Source organism: Protopterus annectens, chromosome 11.part0, assembly GCF_019279795.1.
Source record: "Protopterus annectens isolate FY-2018-M chromosome 11.part0, PAN1.0, whole genome shotgun sequence".
Taxonomy (NCBI): Eukaryota; Metazoa; Chordata; order Ceratodontiformes; family Protopteridae; genus Protopterus; species Protopterus annectens.
Window position 1 is genome coordinate 168,340,864 of NC_056745.1, and position 22,394 is coordinate 168,363,257.

Consider the following 22,394-nt stretch of genomic DNA (forward strand, 5'->3'; position numbering starts at 1 on the left):
CTTCCAGCATGGTTTTCTATAGCGGGAAGTGGATATAGAACCCCCTGTGTCCTTTGTTATACTTATATCCAAAAAATCCACTTTATTATATGAAAAAATCCAGTGTGAATCTTAAGAAGTCTGTGGCTGATTCCAGATAGCAAATAAACGCTTTCAGTTGTTCTATATCACCTTTCCAGAAGAGTAGTATATCATCCACAAACCTTCTATAGAAAATCACCTGTGGATAGAATGCACAACTGAGCAGGAACCTTTTCTCCCAACAGTGTACTACTAGGTTTGCGTACGAATTAGCACATGGGGTGCCCATAGCGACACCCCATTTCTGTGCAAACAACTTATCATTGAACATGAAGACATTATTAGTTAATACAGTCTCTAACAGTGTACAGACAAATATCTGTTGTTCATTGTTAATTCCTTCAGTTGAACATAATACCTCCCTAACGGCTTCTATGCCGTATTCATTAGGAATTGAGGTGAACAGATTTTTAACATCTAGAGTTACCAATAGACAAGAAGGATCTATTCTACCATTGGTAAAGCCAGCTAACTCAATCAGTTGGTAACTGTCTTTTAGAATAATAGGTATATTCCTGACTAAAGGTCCTAGTATACTTTCAATATAGACTGATATTCTCTCTGTCACCCAACCATCCTCTACGACTATAGGTCTCATCGGTGGGGGGAAGATGTTCTTATGAACCCTGGGTAGGCCTTTTATATATGGAATTAGCAGAAATTCAACTAAAAAATAATTTTATAACTCCTGTGTAACCTGTCTACACATTAAGAGGTCATACTCATCATGTACTCTTGTAACAATTCTTACAAAATGTTCATGATTTATCTCCATGTAAGTATTAGTATCAAGTGACATGCACAACATTGCTGTATTATAATCATTAGCATCCAATAGTACTAATTTGGTATTTTATTATTGTGAGTATTCCATGTTGTCGTTGCACTAATTTGAAATTTAATTATGTGAGCTTGCAATTTAATGAAGTAGATCCACATATATATATTTATGTGTGTGTGTGTGTGTGTGTGTGTGTGTGTATATATCTATATCTGTGTAAATATATATATATATACATATATATATATATATATATATATATATATATATATATATATATATATATGGGTCCACTTTTTTTAATTTTGAAAACCAAAATCTTGAGTTTCAAAATACTGATCCCAGAAACTCGAGACTTTGGAATGTTTAAATTACAAAGTAAAAAAAAAAAAAAAACAATAAAAATACTAAAAACTGTTTTTGCAGTGGGGCAAGCCCCCCTGCACCCCCCACAACCCCTGCAACTTAAATATACCATCTCCATGATCACGCTAAAGTGGAGCGAATGGTAAGCATAACGGGAGCATTACCATTCTCTTCACTGTAGCGTCATCTCGGAGATGGTGTATTTACGTTGCAGGGTCTGTGTGTGCAAAAACATTGTTTTAGTTAGTTTTTTTTTTTTTTTTGCACCACTTTGTAGTTTCAAGATTACAGAATCTCGATGTTTTGTGTTCAATGTATCAAAACTCGAGATTTTGGGTTTTCGAAATTACAAAGTGGACCCATAGATATATATATATATATATATATATATATATATATATATATATATATATATGGGTTCATGTCAGTACACCGACAAGTCGGGATATCGACATTCACTCCACCAACACATGAAATGATCGAAACCGCAAACACAGACATTTAACAGGTAAGAGTTTTAATTTCGCTAATCATGCCTACCACACATGCATAACACTGCCACACTTACTAAAACATGGTAGGCATGATTAGCGAAATTAAAACTCTTACCTGTTAAATGTCCGTGTTTGCGGTTTCGATCATTTCATGTGTCGGTGGAGTGAATGTCGATATCCTGACTTATCGGTGTACTGACATGAACCCATATATATATATATATATATATATATATATATATATATATAAATATCGAATTTCAGAATTTCAAGATCATAAAGCCGAAACCTTACAATCCCGAACTCCCATAGCGTGAATTTTAAAATCACGAATCCTGCACTAACCATACTCCGCAAACATATACATACACACACCTTCCCCCCACACATAAACACACAAACCTACACTACATACAAGCAGGGGGCAAGTCCCTCTGCACCCACCATGTGGGGGGGCTGCACCCCCAGACCCCCTTACTTAAAAATACTAACTCCAAGGTCACACTACACAGACACACACACGAAAACACCACCACATAGCTACATTCCCCTTGCACACACACGTCACAGTCACAACACACACTTACACACACAAAAGCCCCTAACCAAGACCCTTAAACATAAATACTTACCTGAACTTGCATCTATTCATTCACACACCAGAAGCACAACTACAACATCTCCAAACTTTGGGATTTTGAAATTCGTGCTTCTGGGTTTTCGGTGTTCTGAGCTTTAGGCTTTATAATCTCGGGATTATAAAGTGTTCCCATACACACACACACACACACACACATGTGTATATATATATATATATATATATATATATGTATGTATATGCGTGTGTGTGTGTGTGTGTGTGTGTGTGTGTGTGTGTATATATATATATATATATATATATATATATGTAAAAATATATATATTGAGTAGATTGCTAACTTTTGTTTAATAAAATGGCACAGGGTGAAAAAAAAGTGGTTTAATGAACAATGTATCATGTCCATTTGTATGAGTGCATCCTCAAAAACTCAGCAAATGAAAATAGCAGTAACACATATTGAATTCTGCTCATTCTTTTTGTAGGAAACTTCAGACTAAGATATAACCAACAAATGCAGTATAAGAATTGTAGTACATGGAGTGTAATGATTGCATCCCGAAATCAGAAAAAAAAATTGTAACACACTTTTTTAATGATAGACCTGACTGTAATAGCATTTTCAGAGGTGTGTAGCAATTAATACACAACCCCGAATTGATGTTATGGCTGGGTCTCTCTCAAGGGATGTTCCTTAACTCAGAACTGTCCCTGAATATCTAGCCTCATGTTCTGTCTGTGGAACTTTACAGATGTCATTTTTTAGTTAACTAATATAGAGCAGCATTTAAAAACTTCCCCTGGCAGTTTTCTCCAACTCTATTTACATGTTATCTGTGTGGCAACATTTGCTAAGTGCTTTGCTGGCTTTCAAAGCCAGTAAACCACTTTGTGCTTTGTTTTTTTTTTCTTTTGCACCTGGTAGTACACGGAATAGATAAAACTCCATACACTAGAAACAGTTATGATGGAGTCTCACCCATTGTAATCAGTTATTATGTGTTCTTGACATGGATGCAAAGATTATTCTTTCAAGCTCTTCAGGTGAATTTTTTGGTATCTTTTTCTCGGTACGCATAATGTGGTTACGATCATTGATCCTATCAGCCCTCATTTATTATTATTATTAGTTACATTTATGATCAATCCTCATGCCTTCTTATGTGGTTTCATCAGGCCATAGTGTAATAACCTGTCTTAGGTACAAAATTCTGAGAGTAACAGAGAAATTAGCCATGTTTCAGAAACCCAAATAACTTTTTTAGCTCCTTTACTGAAGTATTAATTGATCATATTTTAAACTAAATCCTCTGCAGTAATGTATACTAAAACAAGATTAACTCCAGGTCAGACTAAACAGAAAAAGGGATACATAATAATACAATAATACTGTAAATAATGTAAAATGGACAAAGTGACTCTGCCTGATAATAGAATGAGTCACTTTTGTTTGGATAACAATTTTCCAGATATTATGAGTTTTGTTTCCTGCCTTAGGCCAAATTTTGTGGCAAACTAACTTATTGCAAGCTGCAGGTAAAATATGAGTCAAATAAATCCTTAAAAAAACAACACACATATTTGAAATGTTTTACAAAGGACTTTTTCCAAGTGGGGCACATATCACTCATCTACATGTTAACGTCCTGCTGTTTTAAGAGGGTTGGTCCCACCCAGCCAACAGCCACTAACAGGAAAAAAGATTAGCAAGACGCAGATATAATGGAAGCAGCATTTACTTCAGTTGAAGAGAAGTTTAGCATTTAAGGAGCATGATAAACAGAAGAGAAAAGTGATCCTGTCTACAAAGGAGTTTTGCCTGCCCTAACATGGCATCTGTTAGTTGGTCTGTGTGTTTTAAGTATATTTCTCATATTGTGGGTGACTAATTTATTAATTTACTGTGTTGTTTCACTGTATTCGCATATATTGTGTTTTATATTGTTGCTTATTAAAACTGATAGAAGACACTAGACTTCTGAATCTGCACAAATGTCACGGTCATACACTTTGCAGCTGACACGTTACATTCTTGTAATTTCTGGCTGGATGTAGCTCTCTTTAAACAATCCACAGAAATGCAACTAATACTTCTTTCAGGTAACGTATTCTGTGGCATCAAACCTCTTTAAAAAAATAATTCTTTCATATAAGTCTTTATTTTTCTTTTAGTTGTTCTGTATTCATTCTCCTCTTTTGTTACTTCTTTTCTGTTGTATGCCTTCCACTTGCCTGTTTAGACTATCACAAGTGCAAATCATGTGTCTTCATCTTTTTTTGTTGTTTTGTTCCATGCATATTGAAAGCTTTAGCATATTCACAGTTTCATCCTTTTCAACTTTTCTATTAATGTAGTGGCTCATTGAACATTGCGGTTTCACTTGGCCCTATGTGTTCTCTGTAATACTTCATAACATTCTAAGGCCTCATAATGTTGGGGTATTTCCTCTGCACCCTTTGAGCACTCCTAGCTATTCAGTGCAACATTCTGGCAGTTTTAGTGCCTGCACTAACAAAATGAGATGCATAACTTCACAATGGATGAGAGATGACAAAGGATCTGTTTTTATGTTATGCGACATCTGGATTATCGTGAATATTGTCAATTGCCAGTGTAAGAACTTTGCATTGCCTATTCAAAGCGTGTAACCTTTTTACATCTAATCCTATTAAATCAAAGCTGCCACCTCAGGACATAATAATATAATCTCAACTCGGTCTCTGCATACTGTCCCCCAAATCTCACATATTACCACAAACTTTAGTATTTTGTCCTTTGTATTTTTCTCTGTTTCATCATTTTTTTTTATTTTCTGTGCCATCCCTTGCACATACTTCTTCTAATTGTGCTTATTTTTTCTCCTTAAAGTATTTAATTCATTAGACCTTTATTTCAGAAAACTTCTGCAGATGACTGCTAGTACAATCACATAATTTTTCCTAGTGTATTGACTAGATTCCCCTATTCCCTCGAGGTGCCACTTAGAGTCATGAATTAAAAAATGGCAGCTGAATCAATGTGCCTATCTGTTAACAAATAAGCAGATGTTCTGCAGTGTAAACATAAACTCTGTACTATCTTTATGCATATAGATAAGAAAATAAATGAGAATTTCCATCAGGCTGTTCATTTAGTTTGATACAGATTTTCTAACTCAGTCATTTGCTGATAATAGTAATGTGTACACAAGCCTATATGTCTGAAAGTTAAGTTCTTAAGTACAAAGCATTAAAGGCTCTGGGTGGTATTCATAGTCACAACATTTACAGAAGCATAAATGGAATCTGGGAATCATGGCACTATGTCTGTATTTAAATCAGCAAAGTGCAAAAAAGCAGCACTAGTTTAGAAGTTCTCAGCCTTGGGAAGGGATACATAATTAATTTTCATACATCTTGATCTACATAAACTGGTATAGATAAAATGTAGTTATGTGCAGAAAAAATCTATATGTATATAAATTCATGAATGCTGTTGTATATTTTTGGCAAGTTGTAGTGAGTGCAAAACTACCCGGATCTGTCAAGGTGTTTCTTGAAATTCTGTGTAGATTGCACCTCAGTGTCTCTGGCCTGCAGCCTTTCAAAACTTCTTAAAGACTTGTATTAAGTTTGAAAGTGTACTTATATAGACTCCTTGTTATGGCTTCGAAAAGGTTGTAAAATGAAAAGATAGGACTATCAGAAAAATGGGAGAGAGCAGTCAAGGGAAACACAAAAGTAACCCATAAAAAGGGCTGTGCTGGAGGGGGAGGGTGACAATGGATAATATTTTTTGGTGGATATAGACCCCCAGTGTTTCAAAGTTTTTTTTTATAAAAGAAGTTGGGGAATGAAGAACGGGAGAGCATCTAGAAGAAAGGGTTAGGGAAGAGTTAAGCAATTCTTTAACATATAAACATGGAAGACAAACAAGACTGACAGGAACACTGCCAGGGGCTGAGAGCAGGGTTGGGTGACAAGACATACAGATGGTGGGCATGCACAAAAGGGTGGGTGAGGAGGGCCACAAGATCAGTACCATCTGGGTTTAGAGAGCCTCAAACATTCCCCTGCATGATGGAATGTAGTTGTGTGACCCCAGCTTTGAGGAGTGGGCATGGCCTCCTGTAGCTCTGTGAATTGAGCTGACCAGGACAGTGAGTCTTGCATCTATTGCAGAAGGGATTCATAAGAGATCCAAATACTCAATATGACCCTCTTGACCACAATCCATTTTCTTGGCTTGCCAAGCTGCCATGTGCCAGAGTGCCCACAGGCTCTGGATGGGGAGGGGGTAGTAAATGGTTCTGCATCAGGGAATATTGTGGTTGAGCAGCACTGAGCACTTTTGGACTTGCAGAAAACAGAACACAGATGGGGGGATCAAAGAGAACAAGAAAGGAGAGAGAGAAGAAGAAATGGAGACAATAAAAGGACTCCTAAGTGTCATATAGCAAAAACCTTTATTTCAAGGCAACAACAATAAGAGCAGTAACATTTTTATTCAGGAATGTTAAACTGTCAGTAACTACATGTAATGCTGTGATTAATGTAATGAGAAAATACTGACAAGTACTGGTTGAGGTTCAGGTCTGTCTTCATTTCAGAATTATTTCCCTTTGCAGTACTATACTTACTATAGCATGACTGAATAGCTATATTAATTTCTGTAATGAAATGCCATAAACCTATGCAGTTAAAAAGAATAACAGTAAATGCTGACAAGTAGAGGTTCATGGTTCTGTCTGTTTTGACTTCAAAATTAATTATATGTGTAAAAGTCCATTTCCATTCACATGACTGATTCAGTACAATAAAATTCCATAAACCTCACTGACTATATTTTCTGGCCACTGAATGTTGTTGTTTCTTTTGGCTTTTCCTGGTTAGGGGTCGCCACAGCGGAACTCCGGTCCGCTAATGATTGGTAGTGGATTTTTACATGCCACTGAATAAAGCTGTTAATTTTATTGTATATACCTATCTCTTATTTCCTTCTCAATGTAAACCAATACATAAGGGTTCATGATGCTAATCTTCCACTTTCTGCTAATACCTTTCTTAGTTGTACTCAACCTCCTTAGCAGTTGGAAATATGAATAAATAAGAAAGAGAAAGAACGGGTTAGGTTTCCCCAAAAATTTTTGGTTATGCAAACACCTCCCCTCCTGTAATCCATAATATTCCAATTAGAAAACCCATCATGTAACTCTATAAATGTAATCAAAGTTGTACATGTGGCCTATATGTAAATAGTTATGCAAAAATTCTGGGTGAAAAGTGGAGATTATATCCATCTTGCAAAAAAGAATGAGGGAATATTGTGCAGCTGATCATAAATTGTTGCAGACAGTACTGAAATTCTGTGTTTGGTATATTCGGAGGCACCAAATACCTTTGCTTGGGGGAGGGAGACTAATGTGTTGATCTATATGTTGTTGAAAAGTCTCCTGCTATAGTGACCTTAGCAGATAGTCAATTTCTGAATAGGCAGAGTCTTGCAGGTGCTCTTGTGACTGTGAACAACTTTCAGGTGTCCAGTTTAAGCTGTAGAGAGTTATTGTGATTAATGCTCACCTTTTAATTAGGTTCATAGGTTCATATGTATGTACTAGGCTAACAGCCACAAGGGCCTTTTTAAGCCTAGCCAAACTTCCCAATTATCTGACAAGTTTTGGTACCCTTGGTAAGTGCAAGCAGTGGCCTGGAAGATGGACCATTTACAGGCTGCCCAAAGACATAGGTACCAAACCAGAGATGGATTTTCTGTTCCCCATCCAATTGTCTAAGTTACACTTGAATTGATTTAGGGAGGAACTCTGCTTCACATGGATGGGGAGCCTGTTCCAGAGATGGGAAAGTCTCTGGGATACATAACTGTTTCTCCAGCAGGTCCTATTTATATCATAGGCAAGGTTTACGTCTTTTGAATGGGTAATTCTGGTGCTGCTTGTTTTGCAGATATACAGGAGGTCCGTCAAGGTAGGGTCTGACAAAGCCTTGTATGCCAGATATAGATCTCCCCTCAACAGCCTGTAGGAAACAGAAAACAGGGTTATGGCCTTGAGGTGGTCTGCATAGGACTTAGTGAGGAACCTCTATGGATGTTCCAATTGTTGTTTGTGCCTGGTTAGGTACATGTCAAAGAGGGCATTGTACTCAGTGATAGGTCTGATGAAGGCATGTGGGGGCTTGCCTTATGTGCTCAGAAATAGAGGGCCCATGAGATGGAGCTGTATGTGTTGATGTGGGTGTTGTTTTGAAACAGTGTATTTGGGACTGCTGAGGGTATTTGTTATGTGTACTTTGTCCAGAAGGTCTTTGGGGTTTAGGAAGGTTACTGTTAAGTGCCTCAGCATTTGTAGGTCTATGTGTCTTCTTTGAATTGTGCATGATGGGTGTAGGATGCATACCATACCTCTTAACTTCTAAGCTCAAGAAATCTGGACACAAACCAAAAATAATGTGGGGACAAAGGTTCAAAATTAGGGACAGATTATAAATATTGTTTTTATACTCTTAGAAAGTTGCATAGGTTTAGGGTTTAAATTAATTTTCTGAAGGATATGAAGTCTTAATCTCACATGTATGTCATTATTTAGTGAATTCAATCCTCAATGATTTGTCCGAAAACCACAAATTTTATGAGGAACATACCAAAAACATAACAATAATCTGAACATTCTGCAAAAATCTGGACAATTGATAGGTATGTGCACTACTGACAACCTAAATGAAATTAGTACTATTTTTATGTGAGAGCTTTGCCTATAGTGTCATTCAGTAAATACATCACTCACGTATCATATCAGTTTCTTTGAGAATTAGCTAGTTCTCAATAAACATAAGGCAATTTCTACATTGCTTCAGGATGCCCATATCCACTAAGCTGGTAACAAAAACAGTGGGAAAGTTTATATCCATGGTGGCAGGCCCCATTTTATTGATTAGACAGTTGCAGTGAGAATATAAAGTAATGTCAGGAGTTATCTGGTTTGCAACTCCTGGGCAGTGCTTGTCGCTGCAAACTAGTTATCCTGCTTGCAACTAGGTATTGGTGAAATTTCAAGGGTGGTATTACAGGAAGAATGTCAACTCAAGGTATCTGCACCTATACAGGGCAGTGCCAAACACTTGAGGGGAACTTATAAGTAGATCTTGATGATTTATGGATTAACTATTTAGGGAAATATTATCAAATTATCTAGGTTAGACAGCAAATAAGCAAGCAGAACTTACTATTAAGAAAGAATTGGCTTTGTCAAGAATGCTGAAAAGAGGAGATTTGCTTAACTGGTTACTGTCTAACTACTACTACTGTTGGTCTGACCACAGCTTCAGTCTTCAGGGACACAATGCCACTTTGTTTCTTCTCTCACCAGAAGCAAAACAGTAGCACCAATCCCAAGATGAGAAGCAGGTCACAGGTTATTTGGTGATCAACAATCTTGTCCCACATGATGCTGGGGTCTGTAAGCTTGTTGTAGCCTTTTTCTGGTTGATACCTATGAATAACAACCAGACTAATCAGGAAGGGTCCAACACACACTCACTTCCCAAGTCAAAATAGTCAGTCTGCTTCTTCTCTCACCAGGAGCAAAATATAAGCCTAAATTCCACTTATGAAGCATTTATCAGGGTTTTCTGGTGATCAACAGTCTCCAGGAAATATTGTCCCTATATTCCTTCTCTCACCATGAGCAAAACAGAAGCATTATTCCCAAAATGATTACTGAGAGACAGAATGTGGGATCTTCAATAATTGGTGGTCTTAGACTACATGTTGCAGATTTTAAAGGTAAGATGGAACAAATGGGTTAATATCCTGAGAGTTGCAATACAGCAGTCTAAGTGGAAACCCATTAATTTTAAAAGAGCAAGACAGATTCGAAGGAGGTGGGCATTTTATATTCTGGCTCTATGGAATACAGTGGGATGGCCAATAAATTTAAACAGCTGAAGGGGAGTGAATTCACAAAATGATAAATTTGTGCTTACTGACAATAGCAAATGAAAGGAGAGAGGGAATATATGTGATCAAATTAACTTAAGGGACAGGCAACTAGAAAGACTAAAGTTTAAAAACAAAATAGTGCCAGGGCAGGGCACTGTGGGAAATTTTAATTTCTGTGTAACTCACAAGAGCCACAGCTGTGGTGTCTTTCCTAGTTTAAATATGCAATTAAAAGCACAATACAAGTAAAATGCAGCATGAAGAAAATACACTACAATATACAAAAGAGATGAAGTCAATGAAGCAATATAAAATACATGAAACCAAAAACAAACTAACCTTTCTCAAACAGCAGAGTGCTTCATGGGCATAGGTGTTTGAAAAGTCTGGAAGGGTGGGCTTATCACATACATTTTTGAACTACACACTGAGTACATTTTCATGTATATTTATAAACTGTGCCATTTTTGTTATATTTTGTTAAAATAGCACTTCAATAAGACTGTTGTATACTATTGATGTTCTTACTTTAGCTGGATATACATGTCATAACTCAGTCTGTCTGGTGGAAATTTTAGTCAAAATTGTATTTAAAATGTATTACTTCCATGGTGCACTAACAAGGTCCACTGCAGTACCTTTCTCTAAGAGATGTGAAATGTCAATACTCCACTGGGGATTTCAAGAACTTTCCTCAAGTTTTGCAAATACCACAGTCAGAGGTATTACACAATCCTTAGGGGAGGGGAAGGGAGGAAATTATCAGACTATATATTGTTCATTAGATTTTCATTAATGCAAACTGCAATGCTTTACAGAATTCATGTCAATAAAGCAACACCACTTTCCTCAAAACCAAAATCTTTGAAAATGTTTTGCTGAAAGCGCCTTTGGTGAAATTCAAAGTAAATATTTTCTTTTTAGAGGACAAGCCTCTCCAGTGTGGGGGGAGAGCTCCAACACCCTAAAAAAGTTAAATATAACATACTCCAATGTTGCGCAACAGTAGAGAAGAAGGAATTGTCCACTATCAGTGAACATGCATTCAGCAAAACATTTGCAATGAAAAGGCAGTCACCTAAATTACCATTGACAAATTGACACGCTCCCGCTTTAGGTCATGAGTGATGAAATATATCTGCTCAAGTGTAATTAATGATGAAAATGTCATTGCAATATCATGTTAGTAGTAGTAATGCAAAATACACATTTGCCTGTGATATAAATAAGACCTGCTGGAGAGACAGGTAGGTATCCCAGAGACTACCCTTTCTCTTAAACAGGCTTCCCCATTCATGTGAAGCAGAGTTCCTCCGTAGGAGAGTTCCCCCAGGGAGGAGAGGGAAGGGTGGCCTAATAGTTTTGTGTTTGACTTACAAACACAAGGTACAGGGTTTGAGTCTCACAAGGGATAATTGGCTAGGCTTAAAATGGCTCGCAAGGGCAGTTAGCTTAGTACTAATCTATGAACCTAACCCAATTCAAATGTAATTTGGACAGTTGGTTGGGGAACAGGAAGTTCATCCCTTTTTTGGCACCTATGGCTATAATGGACACAGGCAGCCTGTAAATGGCTCATCTCCCAGGCTTCTGCTTGTAAATGTTTCATCTCCCAACCCCCCACTTACACTTATCAAGTATATCAGAACTTGTCAGAGATTTGGGATGCATAGCTAGGCTTACAAAGGTGCTTGTGACTGTTAACCAAGTACACAACTGGGAACCTATGAACAAGGAGGTGAGGTGAAGTGATTCCCCAACTTAGACCAAATATGATTTTTTTTCCTGATGCTTCCAGTTGCAGTATCATCTAGCTTTTGGAGGTATGATACCTGCAGCAGCTGTTGGAGGATCTTGGACTTTTCTAAGACCAGCTTGTGACACAGCCCTGGAATTTAACTGATTGCATGGTTTAAGGTTCATGTTGAAAATGGAATGAAGAACAAAGTACGAAACTGAGACTACTAGGGTGACATCACTGAGACTACTAGGGAGACATCACTGAGACTACTAGGGTGACATCACTGAGACTACTTGGGTGGCATCACTGAGACTACTTGGGTGGCATCACTCTTTCTGAACCCCTATACTCTCTATGGGAACAGACTGGTTGCAGAAAAGCATGGATGTGTACAGACTAGTTTCACATAGACCAACACAGAGTCACTAATCTAAGGCTCATGCTGTACTTACGTGTGTGAATGAGCCCTTTGCATCTTGTTCACAGCTGTATAAACTTAGTCTCACCAATGAAAGCATGTACACATAGGGACTTTGATGTGATTCATAGAAATAAGTACAGCAATGCTTAATTTGTGTTTCAACTTTATAAAATCTAAGCTTTTAACAGTTTTTTGTAGTTCACCATTTTAAATGTTGATGGATTGCCACATTTACATGAAGATAGAGGGAAAGAGCTAATTAAGCAAAAGTAAAAAAGGTTTGTACAAGGCAGAGACAAATTAAAATGATAGAAAAATGGTAATTATCACTAGATTTCAGTTTAACATCTCCAGGATTAGCCTCTGATTTACTGGTAAGGCAGAGAATATTGCAATAAAACAATACTTATACCTGTAATCATTTTGGTTGCATAAAGTATCATATTCAGTGCTCTCTCCCTTACTTTTATATGTGTAGCATTCAGTAATGAAGACATTAGTCTCTGGCAATGGAAATGCTGAGAACTGCACTGCAGGCAACCTTAGTGTAGCTGAAGCATGAAATACACAGATGAATTAATAATCCGTTACCCCCACGCTTCCAACAAAACCTTAAAGGCCTACACTTCACTTTGTTCAGTCTCAAGTATACTGCTGAGCTTAAATATAAAACAAAGACAGTGCTTAAAAAGGAAAGACAGACAGAGAAGTCACAAGTAATGTTTCATTGTGTTTCTGCTATTGTTCAATTACTGAATGAAATACTTGACTCAGAATTGATTGCTCTCCAATAGATTAGGAAGGAGTATTTATTTTCAAATGTGTTTACAGGTTAGACAGTGTTGCAGCAACAGGAAGCAAAGCAGAAGAGAGAAAAAATCTCCCCTGAGGTCATCTGAGGACATATGGGAAATTAAATTTTGGAAAACTGTTGGGGGGGGGGAGGCAAAACAGGGCAGGGAGAGCCAAGGCAAGGGATCAAGTAGTGGCTGACATTAATGCAATAAGGAAAGAAGCCACACCTGTGCGAAGTATAGAATGGGATTTACCTGAATACAGAGGTCAGGCAGGATGAAACTGGCCATAAGTGCAAATGTGATGGGTCTTCCACAGCCCAGTGTTTAATTCTGGAGAAGGAGTGCCTTCTGTATGTAAAGGGGGATGATTATGATGCAGAGGAGGATGCTAAAGGACAAATTTGAGGTGGTACTGACAGCAGTACTTTCAGACACCTACAACATCCACAAATAGGTAGTGCAGAAGATCAGTGTCTGTATGATTTTGCTAATTTGAAGCTGAATGTACTTGTCATGGTGCCTGTGGACACATTAATACTTAAATATTTCCTCATCAAATACTCCATTAATGTCAGAATGGAATTCTCTCCCAAATAAACATAAAAAGTACCACTTTAATAACTAAATGCAGAGAGATGTTTAAAGCACATTTAACCAAAACTTGGATATGCTCTTGTGGCAGCCCAGGGTAAGAACACTCAGCCCTTTAACTAATCAGCCTTGATATAGTAAAGATTACTACAAAATACTTACCTTCACTAAATTTCATATCTCAAATGTGTTACATCAAAACACGGTCTAAATTTGCAGTTACATTTGCAGTTAATTTGCAGATACATTTTACAATGTATGTTTAGGGACTAAGACTTTTACAAAAAGCATGTTACTGAAATTATAAAAACTGTTATATGTGATTTCTACCAACTATTTTAATTACTTATCCTTCTGTTTTTTGTTAAATTATACTCTCTACTGTTTTTTTTTTGCAAAAATATGCATTCCTGAAATTATAAAAAATCTTATATGAAACTTTTACCTATATTAGCTAATCTGATAACTTGACCTTTTGTATAACCATTGTATGTGTTTCTGTCATTATTTATTTATTTTTTTTGTGGAGCGTATCTCCCCAGGCCTCTGCTGAAAAAAGGACAGCTTATCCAGCCAGACTTTCCTGGTAAACAAAATGTAAAATAAATAAATAAACCCGTCTGTAGCCCAAGCTCTAGTGGCACTGAAAGGAAAGTGAAGAAAAAATTATATTTAACTGTCACAGGTCACCTTAACAACATCCTAACCCAATTCCTCACAGGGCCAGCAGCAGAAACAATCACATGCTTTTCTACGCAACAGCAGATGGATGCTGATAGTAGAATGGCTGTCAGTGATGATGTCATAACTTCCATTATCATGAAACAACCTCAGGACAGTAACTCATGGTCACAAAGTGTACTGGCAGGGTCCCCTACCCCGAAGCAGGTGGATAACTGTAGGCAGTAACACGGACACACACAGTCAGCATAATGATAAAAATGGCAATACAAGGGGGAATCGCCATGTCATTTAATGTTTTTTCGTTTTTATAGCCTGAACTTCATGATGAGCAGACAAACACTTCAGAAGTAGCACTACCCACTGTTATACCAGATAAAAACATATTTCACAGTTCACTCCAGGAACATGCAAGGACTTGCCTTCCCAGTAGTAGATGTCCTGTGGTATAGTTCAGGGTCTGGTGATTGCCAATTAAAGTCAGGCGGAGATGGTAAGAGTACTACAGGGTGTATGTGAGGAAATTCACCATTACATAGCAGTGGTGGAGGCCAGGGTAATGCTATGATTTTGCTCAGGTACATCATGATTGCACACATAACATCCATGTTAGCCACCATCTGCACACTAGTAAAGATTTATCAGAAACACACTGGGGACACAGCTGGGTGTGGGCAAGCATGCATCCTTATGAGTAGGATATACATCATGTGCACCCATCTGTCCCACAGGCACTCATGCAGATTCCCAGAAGAAGAGAAAAGCAGTCAGGCCTCACTGAACTTATAAAATGCATAGGAGAATGTGTTACTCAAGGTCTGGGTCCCACAGCATTGTTAGGTCAATATCACGAGTTTCCCTTCATCAAGTAGATCCCATCATTGTACCGACAACACATCAAGCTCACATACAAGCATTTGCATATGGCTTTTGGGAACATCACCCCACTATTTTGGGGGAGGGGGTATTGTGTATAACATCTTCCAAATCTAAATTAAATTTCAACCATCAGTAGTACAGAAGTTACACACTTTGAAATCATAATAGAAAGCCATAGACATTTCTTTTACCATGTAAGTACAATTTCAGTAAGTAGTACTGCAGTTAATTTAAGAGTATAGCCCTAATCGTTTTTCTTAACATCTGCTACTTTACCCTTCATAAAAAGTCTGCCCGTATAACTAGCATTTCCACCACTTGCCAATGAATATTGCAAGAATGATGAAAGCAAATACAATGTTGTGATGAACCACCATTGGACCAGTAATCAAAGAGCCTCAATTCTCACCACTGGCACCAGTGGGGGATGTATGCTGGGAGGATAACAGGTACACGCACAGTATTTCCAGATGCAGCTCTCTGCATCAAGTGCAATTTCCCTTAAGAGCACACAGAGACCACAGTCAGTCCAGGGCAGGTTTCTCCCTCTTTCTCCAGATCCCTAGTAAGACTCCCCACTTGCACAGCTATAGAGTTGAGATCTCAGCTAAGTGGCCAAAACAAGACCTCAAACACCTGTTCTGTCCAACCAGTGCTTCTTGTCCTTGCCCAAGTAGCTGATACACACACTCTGAGGTTTAATTTACACACACACACACACACACACACACACACACACACACACACACACACACACACACACACCTGTGAAAGGCTGGCACAGGTTTACTAGCTATGCTCTCTTTTGCCCAGACTATAAGGTAGTTACCACTGCCATTAGCCAACTCCTTATCAGATACTTTAAGGCCCCTTAACAAAGGGAGTCCAATCTTACTGTGTAAATTTAATATTAATGCAAATGGTAGTTTAACCAACAGCAAGGCTGTTAGGAGTGGCACACACATTGTCACCAAATAAATATGAAAGTACTCTCAAAACATAAGTATCTCTAGACAGATAAGCCACAATTAAAGGTTTAAATATATTTACTAATAAATAATAAAACAAGAAAACATTCAGTATATATTCACAGTGACATCAGAGTTCAAAATCAGAGGAAATATTTAAAACAACATTGCAGGACAGTTTCAAATAAATAAAGAAAAATATCTAAATTAAGCTTCACTATATTTCTGACTGTATCTAAGAGAGTTACTGTACCCTAGAAACTTACAACCAAAAGATGGAGTGAGTCCATAAAGTCAACACAAACACCAAAAAAATATTCTGGACTTAACCAAAAGGCCCAGAATAAAAGCAGGAAACTCCTGTAGATGCAAATCACTCTTTATTAATACAAAATCCTTAAAACCACAAGCGTTTTCATCCAAGTATCCCCAGACTTCTTTAGATAAAGCAAACAATGTCCCTACACACATTCCCTTTATATATCTTAATGGAACTCATTAAACAATTAATTAGAATAAATAACTGACTTGTCTTAAATGCATATAGTAAAATAGGCAGAAAACACCTTGGTATCGGGTTTAAACTGGCTTGTTACATAAAAACTAATGCATATTTGTTAAAATGATACATATTTTAAAAACATATTTATATATATGCATGTATATTGTAAAAAATATGTACTTTTAAATATGTTAAAAATATATATGTTAAAAAACATATTGTAAAAAGCACAGATTATAAAATAATTTATAATAATAATTTATACATATAATTTAATTGTAAAAATTGTTTAAAAAATCATACTAAATAAAATTACTATTTAATGCATAAACAAGCTATACAGTAGAAGAAGGAAACTAGTACAGAAAAGAGTAAAATCCCAAGAAGGAAAGACATCCCTGATCAGTATCAGCAAGACACTACAATCCCTCATAAAATCATCCAAGGCTAGCTTTGAAAGAAAAATTGCAAAGGACTCCAAAGATAACAACAAAGTGTTCTTCAGCTATGTCAAGAACCTAAGTGGAAACTCTCATATCTGCTCTGAGTTAGTGCAGAATGGCACAAAATACACTGAACCGACTGATATTGCCAACTTTCTGGCAGACAGGTTTAGTGCAAACTTCAGCCCCCTCTCACCCCCTAAAGGGCCCATAACCATACCATAAGAATGTAGAGCTCCAGCAATCACTGGCACACAGGTTAAAACAGCCCTATCCAAAGCCAAAAATCACAGCTTCAATGATACAGGATGGTGTCCCAGGCTGTGTCTTACACGAACTCCAAAATGAACTAACCCCTCACCTAAACACACTGTTCAAACACAGCCTCTCTACAGGCTACGTACCCATAGAGTGGCACACAGCAACAGTTATCCCACTCCACAAAGGTGGAGCCACAATGGACCCTGGGAACTATTGCCCTATAAACCTGACTAGCCTGGTCTGCAAGGCTATGGAGCGCATCATCATGGAACTCATTAACAGAGACATTGGGAACCTCCAAACATTGGACCCTACCCAGTTTGGCTTTGTTAAGAGCAGATCATACCTCCTAAACCTGGTGGACTTCTTTGAGACAGTTACCAAGGCTTTAGATGAGGGAAAGGAGGTCCACACAGCCTACATAGACCTCGCAAAGGCTTTCAACACCATTCCCCATTCTGATATTATAGACAAGCTCACCAGCCTGAGCATTAACCCCTGCATCATGAGATGGGTTGCCAATTGGCTCATGAATAGAACCCACACAGTGAGAGTTGCAGGCTCTAGGTCTGACTCTAAACCAGTTGCAAGTGGCATCCCCCAGGGCTCAGTCCTGGGATCCCTCCTGTTCAGTATATACTTCTCAGAGGTACAGGCAAGCACAGGAGGACTATGGCTGACCAAGTTTGCAGATGACTGCAAACTGGGGGCCATAATTGACTCTCTGGCTGATACAGACATCCTCCAGAAGGGTCTCACTGAGATGGATACCTGGTGTCAAAATCATGGCCTCAAGCTAAATGCCAAAAAGTGCATAGTCATCCCCTTTGGAAAAACAAAGTACCCATGAACTACCACATATGTGGTAGTCCCCTAAATACAGACAATGTAATAAGGGTTCTGGGGACTCAAGTAGATAGTAATCTCTCCTTTGATAATCATATTGGCAAGGTGGTTAGAAAATCCTTCTATATGGCCCACCTAATCACATTCGCATCTAGAACAAAAGAGGTTATTGTGCCACTCTACTCATCACTCATCAGACTCATCATAGAGTACAACGCCCCATTTGGGATGTACCTTACAAGACACCTGCAACAGCTGAAAAGACCACAGAAGTACCTCACCAAGAGGATTACTGGCCTCAAACAGATGCCCTATGCAGCCCGACTGAAGAAACTCCAGCTGTACTTGGTTGCATACCACTTACTCAGAGGTGATCTCTGCCTGACATACAAGGCCATGTCGAACCCAGAATTGATGGACATGCTCCACCTAAAAAAAGCAAATCCCCGAGAGCCACACACTCTAGGAATCTAAACCTGACCACAATGATAAATAGGACATGATGGAGGGATAGATTCCTTTCCCAGAGACTCCCCATGCTTTGGAACAGGATTCCAATCTACATTAGGCAGAGCCCCTCACAAACAGTCTTCAAGAGAAACCTTAACGAGTAGATGGGAAACAGAAAAATTATCCCAGGGATCACTGCAGTGGCTCTGCTGGACAGAGGCACAGGGAATTAATGGCTCTGCTGGACAGAGGCACAGGTAACTAATCTAAGGGGGCGGCAAAAGCCAACACATTCTGTCTAGGCTTATAGATGCCCTCAGGCAGTTTGCCTAGTACTTACCTATAAACCTATGATAGTTGTCACAAAATGTAACAACAAAAAAATCAGAGTTTAGCATACCTGCGTTTTAACAGTGGAACCAAAGATATATTGTCATTCAAACCTGGGGGCTTGTTAGCTTCAAGAACTATTTGCCAGAATGTTTCCCCTGCTAGAAGTCATAAATCAGTTGCATTCCTTCATACCTTCAGAGGTAACAATTACTTCACTGTAGAGGCAATACAGAAAACTCCCTAGTTTTAGACTGTGTCTCCTTGCTGCATTGGAGCTGAAAGATGCCATCTTTTATGGCATAGCCATAAAGTAATTTAATTTCAGTTATTTTTCAGACATTAACCTACTGTATTTCAGTTTCCACTATTAAAACATATACATTTAAACAGTTACAATAGTGGATGTACATTTCTGTTCTATTCTAGTAGGGCACACTGTGGTTACATTTCAAGCAGCACTTTGCAAAAAACTTTTCAACACATACTTCTGAACCAGCAGTTTGATATACACATGACATACAGTTCTAATACATTCACAAGCATCTTATATAAATCATGTTGATATTCGCAAATGGCATATAATTATTTACAACATTTCAGATAGCTGTGCTGCCAGTATCTCCTTTTGTGACACCCCCCCCCCTTTGAAGACTCATGTTAGTTAGATGAACCTATCTGGGAATACATTACCCCTTACCCTGTCTTGAGACCCCATCTGCATTGGCATTGCTAACCCCAGTACAGTGCTGCACTGTCATATCATATGCCTGCAATTCTAGGCCCCACAAAAGTAATTCGGGATTTTGCTGGCTGGCTCCCTACAGTCATAGATCCCACTTGGACTCCTCCTGCCTTCTACTGCAAATACTCAGCATCAGGGCCTCCCAGTCATCGTAAGCTTGCATCATGTTACCATGGTACAATTTGTGCTCCCGCTTCCTGCCTAGCAGTTCTACCATGTAATTAACATCACTGACCTTCCTTACCATCTTGAAGGGTCCCTCCCAAGCTGCCTGCAGCTTGTTGTGTCTGACAGGAATGAGAACCATAACCTGCTGCTCCACAGCATACTCTCTAGCTTGAGCATTCCTGTCATACCAGACCTTTTTATGCTGTTGGGCTTCTGCCAGGTTTTCCAGGGTCAAGTCCATGAGTTCCCTGTGCCTTGTCCTGTGGTTTAGGACATATGCCACAATAGCCTTTTTGTGGGATTCACGCTCACCTTCCCACTCATCACAAATCAAAGATAGAGGTCCCCTCACCCTATGCTCATACAGCAATGCAAAGGGTGAAAAAACTGTGAATTCCTGGGGCACCTCTCTTTAAGCAAACAACAGATGGGGCAAATATTTATCCCACTTCCTCTTAAACTGGTCTGCAAATGCCTGAAACATGATATTTGGTGTAGAGTTTAATCTTGCCACCAGACCATTAGTCCGGGGGTGTTAAGGGGTAGGGGTAGTCTTTAGGTGCTTCACTCCACAGCGCTCCCACAGACCCACAGACAAGCCAACAGGTCTGACATGAAGTTGGCACCTATGACAGTCACTGTTTCCTTTGGGAAATCTATCCTGCTGAAAATCTCTAACAAAGCATTTGCCACCTTTTGGTGCCTCAATGGAGGACAGAGCACCATCTCAGGGTATCTGGTAGCATAGTCTACTATCACTAGTATATGCCTCTTTCCTGTGGAACTTGGGGTACTCAGTGGCCCCACAATATCCATAGATACCCTCTGAAATGGCTGCTCAATCAGATGCAAAAGCATCAAAGGATCTTTCCCCTTGCCTCCTGCCTTGCCTACTTTTTAGCACTACTCACAGTGCCTGCAGTACCCTGGAAATCCCAGGCCAATGAAAGTTTTGCATAATACATCTCTTGGTACACTTTATGCCCATATGACCTGCAAAGGAAATATCCTGGCTATGGCTAGAAGTACCAGAGTAGGCTTTGGGCACTACAAACTGCTGTATTCTCTCTCCCTCTAGCCCTCCCTTAGGGGTCCACTCTCTATACAGTAACCCCCTGTCCCAGTATACAGATCTCCCTTTTCCTTGAGAATCAGGCACTTCCCTGGCTACTTCACTCAAGCCTTGTAATGTAGGGTCTGAGACCTGAGCCTGCCTCAACTCTCTCTCTTTGTAGACCTTCCCAGCTTCTCTTCCACAGGAAGTCTGGTATCTTCTGACAAGGGTGTCTCACTGTCCGCCTGGGTATTACTACTCACCTCTGCCCTTTTAGTCAGTCTGTTCAGGGGAACATCAGTACCCACAAGCAGCTGTGGCTGACCTTTAGTCTCACTGCTTCAGGGTAGCTCCCTCCCTGAAGTAGCCACCTCACCAGTCATTCCTTCAAGTGTGCAGTCTGTCTGCATCTCCCCAGGCTGCCAGACCCACATGCTTGTTTCCAAGCCTGACTGCATGTCACTGCATGCACTCAAGATACTGCATTATCAAAATCATTCCCATCAGGACATCTACAGGGATATCCTCAAACACACCTACTTGCTTGCTTCCTTTTCCACCCTCCTAGTCAAGGTGAACCCTAGCTGAAAGTACTTGGAATGGGGTCCCTCTTAAAGCTCTGACTGGAGTAGACTGCCCAAGCAAGAAGTGCTCCTCTTTAAGCAATGGAGGCCTCACAGTGGTTAGGTCAGAGTCTGTGTCTCTCTTAGCAGTGGCCTGTTTCCCATCTACTAAGATAAGATTTAACCTCCTGTGGTAGTTTGGTACCCTTGTTGTCTCCAGACAACTTACTACTGGCATTCTGTCAGTCTCACTTACTGGCTCTCCCACCTTTTGTTTCCCATCTTACTTCTGTGGACATCTATATGCTACATGGCCCCACTTGTTACATTTAAAACACTTAACCCTTGATCCCTGGCTGCGTACCTGAACTAGTGGCTTCCCCTGCTACTGGCAGACTCTGTTAGGGTGGTTTAGGCTGCCCACCATGGGTTCCTTTAGACCCATGTGCAGCACTGGGTGTCCCTTTACTGTGCAGTGATGCCCTGCTTGCTAGGTATAGGTCTCTCTTTTTCTCCAACTCATCTTTACTATTACATTCCCTGTCCGCCAACTAGCTTCTCATGTCATCAGGCAAAGTGCTAAGGGCTTGTTCCCTCACCAAAAGGTCTATCAGCCCTTCAAATGTGGTGGCTTGACAACCACTCACCCATTAATGAAAATAAGTGCTTAGTTCAGCAATATATTCACACACACTTTC